Raw genomic sequence first — 13,840 nt, 5'->3', positions numbered from 1 at the left:
CCACAATAAGTAAGAAAATGCCTAACACAAATACAGTCAGCATAGGAAGTAGTCCATAAATCATAAAAGGCGCTGTCATCGTATAAGACAGGATAGATTACCTCCCTCCCCTTCTACAGAAGCAAAATGATTATATATCAGAAGAACTTTGGGTGTTGGCAGCAGACCCCATACCTTAGCATATACAGATGAAAGTCCTACATCTCAAGTGGTGTCACGATCTCTTCCCTGGAAAGATCCCGCTCCAAGTGTGTTGTTACCTATTCGTGCATACCTATATGACAAGAGTCCGTGTTCCTAAACAACAGCTGCCTTTGCATGTTTTGTCTAGGTGCTAGGGCCTGACCAGTACAGAATAACAAGGGGCATTCTCGTTTCACATTGTCTACAGTGTTCAGACTAAATCCCAGAAAAGAACAAAACGTGAAAACAACTGCAGGTTCTGTGTGAAAGCACAGTGTGGCACAAAGCAAGATACATTTGTATCGTAATGTGCGCAAAGCACAGTCTGCAACATGCTCATGCTAACATAGGGAAATGACAATGGGCCTGCACAGGACAAACGACATATCTACCCCATGAACAAATATTTGGCTAACCTTTACCCTTTGCTGCCTGACCCTCTACTGCTAATTCTACTATTGCTAGTGCAGCTGCTACCAGTGTGACAGACACTGCTGCTATAATACTGGTACAACTGTGTCACCGGCTTGTTGCACTTTGCCTTGTGGGGATGATATGGTTGTTTTGAGCCATCCTTGTCTTGGGCTTCATGCCTCCTGGTGAGACTTGGAGCCTATTGTGCAAGCCGCAAGTTAACCCCTTCGATGCTCATGATGGAGCGGTTCCGTCATGAGCATCAGTTGGGCTGTGCTCATGACGGAACCGCTCCGTCATGAGGACAGCCCCTGGGGGAAGCGCTGGCGCTCCCCCCCTGGGGCATCGATCGTGCCCCCACAGACGGGGATGGCAGCGGAAGAGTTTCCGCTGCCACCCCCGAGCCCCCCCACGCTTCCTGGTGACGTCAGCGCGCAGAGCGCACGCCGGCGTCATCAGGAAGTGCTCGGACGCCTGGAAGCCATTTGCTTCCAGGCGTCCACAGCGAGTAGGTGAGTCTTGTGTGTTCCGGTGGGGCGGTGGGGGCCTTTCAGAGCGTATTGAGGCATCGGGGGAGAGGAAAGAGTATTTCCTCTCCCCTGATGTCTCAATACAGGGCATTCCTGCTCCACGATCGCGCACAGCGTCGCGATCGCGGAGCAGGGATGCCCCACTAGACACCAGGGATGTGTTTTATTTTATTTTGGAAGCGACCCCTTGGGTAAGGGTCGCTTCCTGGGGGCCATATATGATTATAAGACTTTTCTGCCCCCTCTGGGGGCAGATCGGTGGTTTTTTTTTCGCCGTTTCTGCTCCCAGGGGGGGCAGAAAAGCCCACTAGACACCAGGGATCTTATTATTATTGTAGGAAGCGACCCCTTGGGCAAGGGTCGCTTCCTTGGGCCCACAAATTTTTGAAAGACTTTTCTGCCCCCTCTGGGGGCAGATCGGTGTCATTATTTTGCCGTTTATGCTCCTAGGGGGGGCAGAAAAGCCCACTAGACACCAGGGATCTTATTATTATTGTAGGAAGCGACCCCTTGGGCAAGGGTCGCTTCCTTGGGCCCCTACATTTTTTGAAGACTTTTCTGCCCCCTCTGGGGGCAGATTGGTGTTATTTTTTTGCCGTTTCTGCTCCCAGGGGGGGGGCAGAAAAGCCCACTAGACACCAGGGATCTAATTTTTGTTGTAGGAAGCGACCCCTTGGGCAAGGGTCGCTTCCTTGGGCCCCTAATTATTTTGTAGATTTTTCTGACCCCTCTGGGGGCAGATCGGTTTTATTTTTTCGCCGTTTCTGCTCCCAGGGGGGGCAGAAAAGGCCACTAGACACCAGGGAATTAGTTCAAATAAAAATAGAAGTGACCCCTCGCTTCCAGGGTGTAATTTGTTTTCTGGCACACAATCCGATTGACCATTTGGGTAGTGACATAGCATGTTATAATGTTTATTGTTATATTTTTTGTGAATTCCAATTGTAATGTTTTTTTTTTGTTTACTTTTTTGTTCTAGGTGAAGGCTTTTCTTCATTTCACGTTGCAGTTTTGTGACTGGTGGTTCTGCTGTTTGTGTAGTTTGGTAAGAGACTTATTTTTGTACAATGTAAATGTGTTTGATTTCTCTGCCTGTTTTGCAAATGGTGTAATAATAGCAGTATGTCTGGTTTTTGAGTGTCAAAAACTTTTTGCATTGGTGCTCGATGTGTATTTTGTTGTCTTGTGAGTAATTTGTTTTTTTTTCTTCTTTCTAGTTTGATATCGTTGGTTTTTGCTGTGTCACTGCAGAGTTGGTTTCTGGTGAGTGCAGCTGTCTCTTGTAATTGGATTGTATAGTTTTTGAGTACATTGATCTTTGTGATAAAGGTACACATTTCTTTACTTACTTGGTTTGCACATTGTTGGTTGTTGTTTTTTTTTTTTTTTTTTTTTTTAAAAACCTTTATTCGTATAATTCAGATACACAGCTATTCAGCCGACATCCCGGAGGTTCGGCAGCTCGTCAATCGACACATGAAGTCATCCATAGCTCTCATGCAGGATAAGAACAAAGGTTTCAATTTTGAAAACTACCTAAAATGAACACAACAAGCAAGGCAGTATACATCATAAGTTCGCGTCAGTTCCCAACGAGGGGGCGGCCCCATTTCCAACATCAGATCAAAGCCACCGATTGAGAGGATGAGGGAGAAGCAGAGGCGCTAACATTCTAACAGAGGTGCATCAGAAAGACCCAGGTCGGAAGTGAGGCTAGGGGGAAAGTTGCTCCTCTGGTGGTTCAGTGGCAGGAGGCAAACATATGCCCCCCCTATACTGGTTCCAACCTCCCCATACCTTATGCCATTTCTTAGGCCTCCCCCGCGCACTATACACCGTTTTCTCCCGAAACATGCACCAGTCCATGTTGTCCTTCCACGCATCCAGGGTGGGCGGGCTAGGGGATCCCCACAATCGTGCAATATCTCGCTTAGCCACCATATTGCCTAGGGTCACCCATTGAGTCTGCGCAGCGTCGTAGTCTGTAGGACCCCACACATTCAAAAGACAGCGCCGCGCCTCTGGGTGCAGTACAATACCCGTGACCTCCTGCATCACAACGTGAATCCGCTTCCATAATTCCGCAATCACACCGCACTCCCATATAATGTGTAGAAAGGTGCCCACCATCCCGCAGCCCCTCTTACACAGCCCATCCTCGGAAAAACCCATATGGACCAGCCGGGGCCCAGTGACATAGACTCTGTGGAGTATCTTAAGCTGGACCAGCCGCAACCTGGCGGGGATTGCGACCTCCTTAGGAGAGGAGACGGCGTACTGCCAATCCTCATCGTCCAGCTCAAGGCCGTCCCTAGTCCACTGATCCCGCACCCCCAGGAGGAGATCGGTCCGAACGTTCACAAGCTCTTTGTAGATTAGGGAGATTGTGCTCTCCGGCATATGGCCGTCCAGGATCCGGTCCTCCAATGGAGAGGACTCAGGCACCTTTTCCCCCTCAACGAGGACCGACCGCAGCGCATGGCGCACCTGCGCATACCGGAAGTATTCCGTGCCCTCCAGCGCATATTCCGTCCGCAGCTCGTCAAACGACTTAATCCGCCCCTTGGTCAGCATGTCCCCCACCCTGGAGATGCCAATCAGATCCCATTTGTCGAATCCCTTAGAGTGCCAGAGTTTCCCCAGCATGTCTGAGTCATACAACGGAGTGGCGAGGGTGAGCCTATCCTTCCAGCCCAGTGAGTTCGTGACTGTCCTCCACACGTGCACCGCCACCCCGGTCGGCCCCGTGAGGGACCCAGCCGGGGGCCTCGAATAAAGTGCTCTATAGTAGCCACCACCACGCAGCAACCACCAGTCCATAGCAAAGCCAGGGCTAAGCGCCGGACCGTAGACTCCATGATTGATCGCGCTCAGTTGGGAGGCCCAATAGTATCTTCGGATGTCGGGAAGCGCGATACCCCCATCGTACCAAGGGAGAGTTAATTTTGCTATCGCTATACGCGGGCGGCCGTCCCACAGCAGCGAGCGCTGTAGACTCTCAACCTCCCGAAAGTAGCTGGCCGGAACCAGCTCCTGGGTGTTCTGCAGGGCATAGAGAAAACGGGGAAGAGACATAATTTTGAATAGCACCGCACGGCCAAGGAGGGAAAGCGGCAGCCGCCGCCATCCCACCACGTCCCGCCGCAGGCGCGCCAACGGAGGGAGCAGGTTCCTCTCATACCGTACCGTTGGGTCGGCAGAGATATAAATCCCAAGATACATGAAACCCTCCCGGGCGATCTGGATCGGGCAATTCCACGGGGGAACCGGGACGTCTCCACACAGGGCATACAGATATGACTTACCCCAGTTAATGGTTAGTCCCGAATTCCTCCCGAAGGAAGTCAATATGTCGCAGACAACTATGAGGGACTTCCGGGGTGAAGTGAGATAGAGCAGAATATCGTCGGCATAGAGGGAAATGCGGTCTTCGTGGTCAGGTGACCATCGAATCCCCCTCACATCTGGGTGCCATCGTATCCAGGCCGCCAGCGGCTCAAGAGCGAGAGCGAACAACAGCGGCGACAGAGGACAACCCTGCCTGGTACCCCTCCCCAGGTCGAAGGGACGGGACGCCCTACCGTTGACTGCGACTTTGGCGAGAGGTCCTTCGTATAATAGTCTCACCCAGCCCACAAATCCGGGCCCGAAGCCGAATTTCGCAAGCGCAGCCCACAGGTATGCCCACTTTACCATATCGAAAGCCATCGTTGCGTCGAGCGCTGCCACCATGGCCGGCTCCCGCATCGTCCCCACCCTTGCGATCACTCCGTGGATGCGCCTAAGGTTCAACGCGGTGTTACGATGCGGGATAAAGCCAGATTGGTCAGGGTGGATCGAATCACCGACCACCCTGACCAGCCGGTTAGCGAGGATTTTGGCGAGGATCTTTGGCTCAGCATTAAGGAGCGAGATCGGCCTATATGAGCTGCACCTGTTCCTGGGCTTGCCATCTTTATGGATGACCACGATCGTTGCCAGGCGCTGGTCGAGCGGGAGGCAGCCCGTCTCCCGCACCTCCACAAACATAGCTCGCAAATGCGGAGCGATCTTATCCGGTCGGAGTTTGTAAAGCTCAATTGGCAGGCCATTCGGGCCCGAGGCCTTGCCCGGACGCAAAGAACGGATAGCCCCCGCAATTTCGTCGACTGTGATGTCGCCATCAAGATCGTCTCTGTCTATGTCGGAGAGGCAAGGCAGAGCAAGATCGCGCAGGAGCTCACATGAATCCCCCACTGGCCTGTCCGACACGGAGGTATAGACCGTGTGGAAGTAATCCGCAAAGCACTGGACTATGCCATCCGGCTCCGTGACCATGACGCCATCCTCCGTCACGAGGTCCGGCACAACACGATTGACCCGCTCCTTTTTATCCAGCCACGCGATCAACTTCCCAGCCTTGTCCCCGACGTCGTACAGACGGCCCCGCTGTTCCCTACTCAAGGCTTTGGCCGCGTCCGTCACAAGGGCCCTGTACTCCGATTGTTTAAGGCTCAAATTGTGCAGCGCCTCCGCCGTGACCTCCCCCTCCAGAGCCAGCTCTAGATCCGCGATCTCCGCCTCAATCTGGGCGACCTCCGCGTCTCTCCGACGCTTGGCCGCTGTTATCAAGGAGAGGGCCTCACCCCTAATCACTGTTTTGAACGCTTCCCACAAAGACACCGCCGACGTGACCGAGCCGAGGTTTTCCTGGAAATAACGATTGACCGCCTTCAGTACCGCACTACGAGTCGTAGGGTCCCTGAAATACCACGGGTTAATTGGGGCCACCCTACCACCCACTCCTCTACCAACATCCATACAGATCCACACCGGAGAATGGTCGGAAATACCCCGTGCCATGTGCCTGGCCTCAGAGACAAAGGAGGCGTGCGCAGCTAGGGTAAGGACATAATCAATTCTGGAGAGACTGCCATGCGCCCCTGAATGGAAAGTGTATTGTCGTTGTGTGGGATGCAACAGTCTCCAACAATCAACCAGCCCAAGGGTATCTACAAAATCAGGAAGCCACTTCTGAGCCCCCCCCGAACTCCTTTGCGGGTGTCTGTCGAGCAATCCGGAGCCAACCGCATTGAAGTCGCCACCCACCACCAACATTCCCTCTGGGAGATCCAACAATGTCCTCTCTAAGTCCACAAGTGTAGAAGGCTGCAGTGCAGGGGGGACATAAACCGACACCAGGACCAGCGTCCTGCCCTCCCACCGCCCCGCTACTGCCGCAAAGCATCCCCTATCGTCAACAGTAGTGGAGTCAACCTCGAATGGCAGAGAGGACCTGACAAGTATTCCCGCCCCTCTAGAACCCGAGGAAAACCCGGAGTGTGCGACAAATTTGTAGCCTTTCCTATTGAGTGCATAGCACGTGTTACCAATCAAGTGCGTCTCTTGCAATAAGACAATATCAGGGGTACATCGCTTCAGAAATTGCAGGACAATCCCACGCTTAATACGATCCCCCAAGCCATTTACATTCCAACTGAGTATTTTTAGGCCCCTACCCCCCATCCCAACATGTAAGGAGACCACCACCCCCCGCGTGGAACCAGACCCGAGTCACAGAAGCTTGCATCTTTACGCCTTGCATAACCAAAAACAACAACAACCCCAACAACAACCCCCCTCCACCCCCCACCCTGCACCCCTGCGTAAGCTCTAAAGTGCCCCCCAACTTGCAGTGTGCCTGTCGCCCCTTATAACGACTAATCTACAAAAAGAAACCCAGAGGAGGAAAAAGCTCCCATACTGCCCCCGCTACCTCCCGGACTATCAACCTCCCGGGAGAACCGGAGTCCTAGTACTTAAGTCCTGGCTCATTGATCATCCCCACCACCGTCTGCGCCACCGGAGCGTTCCACGCCAGTCCGTCCTTGGGGCAATGTGTCCAGCCAGTCTCCGACCATGTCAGGTGACTCAAAAAAGAAAGTCCGCTCTTCGAACACCACACGCAACCTGGCCGGGAAGAGCATGGCGTATTTCAGTCCCATCTCTCGTAGCCTTCTCTTGACCGCCAGGAAGCCTTGCCGTTGCTTCTGCACCATCTGGGTAAAGTCCGGATAGAAACTTACAGTAGTGTTCTGGAATGGCAGCGGGCCGGACACCCGCGATGCTTGCAGAATGGCATCTCGGTCCCTGAAGTTAAAGATCCTGGCGACAATCGGCCTCGGAGGGGCCCCCACCTTGGGCCTCCCGCCAGGGACTCTATGGGCCCGTTCGACAGTAAAGAACTTACTGAGGCCTTTGGGCGCCAGATGGTTCACCACCAGGTCCTCCACAAACAGGTCCACCGACTGCTCCTCCGAATTTTCCGGGACCCCAATGATGCGCACGTTATTGCGCCTTGAACGGCCTTCGAACTCTTCCAACCGTCGGGCAAAGTGATCATTTGCCGTCCGCAGGGTACGGACTTCCTGCTGAAGGCCGGAGACGTCGCCCAGGAGGCCGGCAGTCTTGAGGTCCAAGGACTGAACCCGCTCATTAGTTTTCCCCAGGTCTGCCCGAATCAGATTGATGTCAATCGATATGGCATCCACTTTATGCGCCAGGGTCTCAAATTGTTGCCCAATCGAGGACTTCATCCCTTCGATGGCGCCCATGATATCTTGCAGGGTTAGTTCTGCGGAGGGGGGCGTCGCGTCCTTCGAGGCCTCCAGTACCGGGCCCGATCCGCCCGGAGACCCCTTCTGATGGGCATAACGGTCCATGTTGTTAGTCTGGGTGTAGCCTCCCCGCCTGGTACTCTTGGGCTTCTGTTTTTCGGCGTCCGATTTGCTCGACATCGCAATCTGCCGCGGAGACAATCTCCTTGCCCATACAGAGTAAACAACCATGCAACCAGTGGCTGGCACTACGCACGCCCCATCCCGGGCGCGGTGGAGACTGGAAGGCGAAAGTGAAAGTGAAAACACCTTCCTTCCGACGACTCTCCCCTAGCACGGCCGCTGTTGTTCAATTAGTGCACGGGCACTGTGCCAACGCAAGTCCCGGGCACCTTTCGGGGAGTAGGCCACAAACTTCCAGGCAGTACAACTTCGGTCTCCGGTGGGCGATTTCGATCCGGACAGCGGCTCTCGCCTCAGCAACGGCTCCCCTCCAATAATCCGGGCGTCAAAAGCAGGATAGTAGACAGGATAGCTGCCGGAGGGAGCGAGGGTCTCGGGAGCTCTAGGCTCACGCGGCCATCTTGATCACGCGCTAAGCTCCTCCCCCATTGTTGGTTGTTGTTGACTTGTTTGTGCAGTCTTCTATCTTAGTAAGTATAATGGCTAGCCGCAGGATTACTGCTCAGCAGGTTGTTGGTTTGCTGTTTGAGTCTTCCTCTGACCATGGTTCAGAGACTGACTCTGCATCTGAGGGAGAGGAGGCAGGGGACGATTCTGGCAGTGAGTTTTCTCTCCGTATGGGGTCATCGGATGATGAAGATACTCTTAGTGCGGATGAAGTGCCTGTGTTAGAGGAGGAGACTGATGTGCCGATAGTGCGGCAAGAGGCATCTGGGCTGCAGCCTGCGGCTGCAAGGCTTCCCGTTGGTGTAGTGCGGCAAGAGACATCTGGGCTGCAGGCTGGGGCTGCAAGGCTTCCCGTTGGTGTAGTGCGGCAAGAGGCATCTGGGCTGCAGGCTGGGGCTGCAAGGCTTCCCGTTGGTGTAGTGCGGCAAGAGGCATCTGGGCTGCAGGCTGGGGCTGCAAGGCTTCCCGTTGAAAGTGATGACCTCTGGGTTGCCCCTGGCATGGTGCAGCCGGAATTTCCAGAGTTTACTGGTGTTCCAGGGTCTAGAGTGAATACTGAGAACTTTTTGCCTGTAAATTTTTTTCAGTTGTTTATGGACGATGTGTTTTTGGCAGAGATTGTTGAGCAGACTAATTTGTATGCCGAACAGTTTTTGAGGGACAACAGTGCCAGTCTTAAGCCACACTCTAGAGCTACCCGGTGGACTCCCACAAATGTTGAAGAGATGAAGAAGTTCTTGGGTTTAACTTTTTTGATGAGCTTGCTAAGGAAGCCATCATTGGCTTCATATTGGTCTAGCAGTCCCTTGATGGCAACGTCTATTTTTCCGGCAGTCATGACTCGTGACAGGTATTTGCTTCTGCTTCGGATGATGCACTTTGTTGATAATGGTTTAGCGTTGCCACGAGATCACCCTGATTGTGACCGTCTTTTTAAGATTAGGCCTGTCCTTGATCACTTTGTTGATCGATTTTCTGAGATTTATGCCCCTGGTACAGAAATTGCAGTGGATGAGTCTTTGGTGTTGTTCAAGGGCCGCTTGGTTTTTAGGCAATACATTCCTAGTAAGAGGGCACGCTATGGAATAAAGCTGTATATGCTGTGTGACAGTAGGACTGGATATGTCTCTAATTTCAGGGTGTACACCGGTAAGGAATCTAGGTTTAACCTCCCTGGTTGTCCGTCCACTTTTGGAGTGACTGAGAAAATTGTTTGGGAACTTGGTAGAGGATTTTTTAACAAAGGCCACCATTTATATGTAGATAACTTCTACACTGGTGTGCGGTTGTTCAGGGAATTGGCCAAAGTGGACACTTTTGCTTGTGGCACAATCCGCTGTAACCGTAAAGGTTTTCCGAAAGAACTTGTTTGTCAAAAGCTTGTGCGGGGACAGTGCAGTGCGTTGCGTTGCCAGGAGCTTCTTGCTGTGAAGTTTACAGACAGGAGAGATGTCTACATGCTGACTTCCATCCATGATGAAAGCACTGCACCTGTGACTGTTTGGGGTCAGGTCGCTGAAGCGCGCAAACCTGTGTGCATTTTAGACTATAATAGGCACATGGGTGGTGTTGACAGAGTAGATCAGAGGTTGGAACCTTACACTGCTCTTCGTAAGGCTTACATTTGGTACAAGAAGTTGGCTATCCATCTTTTCCACTTGGCAATGTTTAATGCTTTTGTTGTGTTCCAGGATTCTTGCCCTGAGTCAAAGATGACTTTTGCTAAGTTTCAGGAGTCTGTAATAGGCAGCCTTGTTGTAGTGGAACAGGCAAGTGTTCCTAGAGTTGGACTGGTGGAGGATGTTGCTAGATTGAAAGAACGCCACTTTCCAGATCACATTCCTCCCACACCCGCAAAAGATTTTCCCAGTAGGAGATGTAGAGTCTGTTGGCGAAGAGGTTTGCGGAAGGAGAGTCGTATGTACTGCCCCGATTGTCCCTCTCATCCTGCACTGTGTCTCTCTGCTTGTTTCAGAGCGTACCACACGCGTAAAAATTTCTGGGAACATTCATGAGTGGTAAAGTGAACTGCCTGGTCTGTATTCTTTGGAAAATATGATTCTGTTTCAAGGTTGGTGTTAGTGCAATGTATTTAGTTGCTGATTTTCTGTTAGAAGATTTGTATCTATTTGCAATTTGTTTGTGTTTTTATTTTTTTCTAAAAAAATCCAAAATGTGATGGCGGTGTGTGTAGGCTTGCGCTTGGCTGTTGGTGTGTGTGGACTGGCACTTGGTTGGTGGTGTGCGGGGAATGGTGCTTGGCTGACGGTGTGCGTGGACTGGCGGTGTGCATGGACTGGCGGTGTGCGTGGACTGGTGCGTGGCTGGTGGTGTGCGTGGAATGGTGCTTGGCTGGCGGTGTGCGTGGAATGGTGCTTGGCTGGCGGTGTGCGTGGAATGGTGCTTGGCTGGCGGTGTGCGTGGACTGGTACTTGGCTGGCGGTGTGTGTGGACTGGTGGTGTGTGCGGACTGGTGTTTGGCTGGTGGTGTCCGTGGACTGGAGCTTGGCTGGTGGTGTCCGTGGACTGGAGCTTGTCTGGTGGTGTGCGTGGACTGGAGCTTGGCTGGCGGTGTGCGTGGAATGGTGCTTGGCTGGCGGTGTGCGTGGACTGGTACTTGGCTGGCGGTGTGCGTGGACTGGTGGTGTGTGCGGACTGGTGCTTGGCTGGTGGTGTCCGTGGACTGGAGCTTGGCTGGCGGTGTAGGTGGATTGGCGATTGGCTGCCGGTGTGCCTGGACTGGCGATTGGATGGCGGTGTGCCTGGACTGGCGCTTGGCTAGCGGTGTGCGTGGACTGGCGTTTGGCTAGCGGTGTGTGTCGACTGGTGCTTGGCTGGCTGTGTGTGAGTAGTGACTTTCTGCTGGTCACTACACACACTGCTAGCTGAGTGCCACTCCACGCAATCCTTCAGCCTGTGTAGTTGCTGTGTCTGGATTGTGGGCGTGTGAAAGTGATGGGCCCTTGAATGGCGCTGTGTGCTGGTGTGAGTTTTGTTATGTGATGGGCCCGCGGCTGGCGGTGTGAATGGTTTTGTATGTCTCACACGTATGAAAGGTGTATGAATGGCCTGTAAAGAAGTTGGTGCCTTGTCGTGGCTTCACAGCTCACGAGCTGTGAGTCAATGGTTCAGTTTCTCGCCCTTTCAATTATCACCAGTGCATTTCATGTTTTGTGAAATCACTTGCTAATACAATTTTATCTACTGAACCATCACTCACCCTCGTGCCAAATCCAACCAGTATGTGTGTGTGCTTGCGGGTTAGATGGCTGTGCAGTAATATTTGTCTTTCTGAAGCAGGGTGTACCTTGTCCCTTTTTGGTGATTTTTGTACTGTGTTGCTTTTGTACCTGGTGGTGCGAATGGTCTTGTTTGTATCACGTATGAAAGGTGTGTGAATGGCCTGTAAAGTGGTTGGTGCCTTGACGTGGCTTTACAGCTCACGAGCTGCGAGTCATTGGTTTGGTTTTTTGTGAATTTAATTATTGACAGTGCATTTCATTTTTGTGAAATCTCTTGTTAATAAAATTTAATACACTGAACCATGACTCGCCCTCGTGCCAAATCCAACCAGTATGTGTGTGTGTTTGAGGAATAGATGGTTGTGCAGGAATCTTTGTCTTTAGTTTCTCTGCCAAGGTACACTTTCCATGTAAGAATAACCCACCAACTGTAGATATTGTCGAAAACCCTTGGGAGTTCATGGTGATGTCTCTCTAGTGAATTGAAAAATATTTTTTATCCCCACTGTCCTGTAAACCTCAAACTGTCTGCCACATTTTCTTTGCAGTATTATTCCTAAATTCTCACGCTGTAGTAACAATAGTTAATCTGGTTTTGCAAGGGGGGTTACTTTGGTTTTTTGCCCAGGGCTCGGCGGCCATCTAGGGAAACCTTCCAAACCCACGCATTTCTGAAAACTAGACACCCGGCGGCTTCCAGGGAGGTATGGCTTGCGTGGATCCCCCAACGTTTCCTTACCCAGAATCCCCTGCAAACCTCAATTTTTGCTCAAAAAATCACTTTTTTCACACATTTTGGGGTGGGAAAGTAGTGGCATCACCGGGCTCACACAAATTTACCACCACCCAGCGTTCCCCCAGGTCTCCTGGTAAAAATGGTGCCTCACTTGTGTGGGAGGCCCAAGTACCCGCGGCAGGCAAGGGCCCAAAACGTAGTGAGGCGACATCAAAATGGCCTATCGCCAAACCACCTGGTTTTGCAAGGGGGGTCACTTTGGTTTTTGGCCCGGTGCGCGGCGGCCATCTAGGGAAACCTACCAAACCCACGCATTTCTAAAAACTAGACACCCGGTGGCTTCCAGGGAGGTATGGCTTGCGTGGATCCCCCAACGTTTCCTTACCCAGAATCCCCTGCAAACCTCAATTTTTGCTCAAAAAATCACTTTTTTCACACATTTTGGGGTGGGAAAGTAGTGGCATCACCGGGCTCACACAAATTTACCACCACCCAGCGTTCCCCCAGGTCTCCCGGTAAAAATGGTGCCTCACTTGTGTGGGAGGCCCAAGTACCCGCGGCAGGCAAGGGCCCAAAACGTAGTGAGGCGACATCAAAATGGCCTATCGCAAAACCACCTGGTTTTGCAAGGGGGGTCACTTTGGTTTTTGGCCCGGTGCGTGGCGGCCATCTAGGGAAACCTACCAAACCCACGCATTTCTGAAAACTAGACACCCGGCGGCTTCCAGGGAGGTATGGCTTGCGTGGATCCCCCAACGTTTCCTTACCCAGAATCCCCTGCAAATCTCAATTTTTGCTCAAAAAATCACTTTTTTCACACATTTTGGGGTGGGAAAGTAGTGGCATCACCGGGCTCACACAAATTTACCACCACCCAGCGTTCCCCCAGGTCTCCCGGTAAAAATGGTGCCTCACTTGTGTGGGAGGCCCAAGTACCCGCGGCAGGCAAGGGCCCAAAACGTAGTGAGGCGACATCAAAATGGCCTATCGCCAAACCACCTGGTTTTGCAAGGGGGGTCACTTTGGTTTTTGGCCCGGTGCGCGGCGGCCATCTAGGGAAACCTAGCAAACCCACGCATTTCTGAAAACTAGACACCCGGCGGCTTCCAGGGAGGTATGGCTTGCGTGGATCCCCCAACGTTTCCTTACCCAGAATCCCCTGCAAACCTCAATTTTTGCTCAAAAAATCACTTTTTTCACACATTTTGGGGTGGGAAAGTAGTGGCATCACCGGGCTCACACAAATTTATCACCACCCAGCGTTCCCCCAGGTCTCCCGGTAAAAATGGTGCCTCACTTGTGTGGGAGGCCCAAGTACCCGCAGCAGGCAAGGGCCCAAAACGTAGTGAGGCGACATCAAAATGGCCTATCGCCAAACCACCTGGTTTTGCAAGGGGGGTCACTTTGGTTTTTGGCCCGGTGCGCGGCGGCCATCTAGGGAAACCTACCAAACCCACGCATTTCTGAAAACTAGACACCCGGCGGCTTCCAGGGAGGTATGGCTTGCGT

Source organism: Triturus cristatus, chromosome 2_1 (genome assembly GCF_964204655.1).
Source record: "Triturus cristatus chromosome 2_1, aTriCri1.1, whole genome shotgun sequence".
Lineage (NCBI taxonomy): Eukaryota > Metazoa > Chordata > Amphibia > Caudata > Salamandridae > Triturus > Triturus cristatus.
This window is presented reverse-complemented; position numbering follows the sequence as displayed.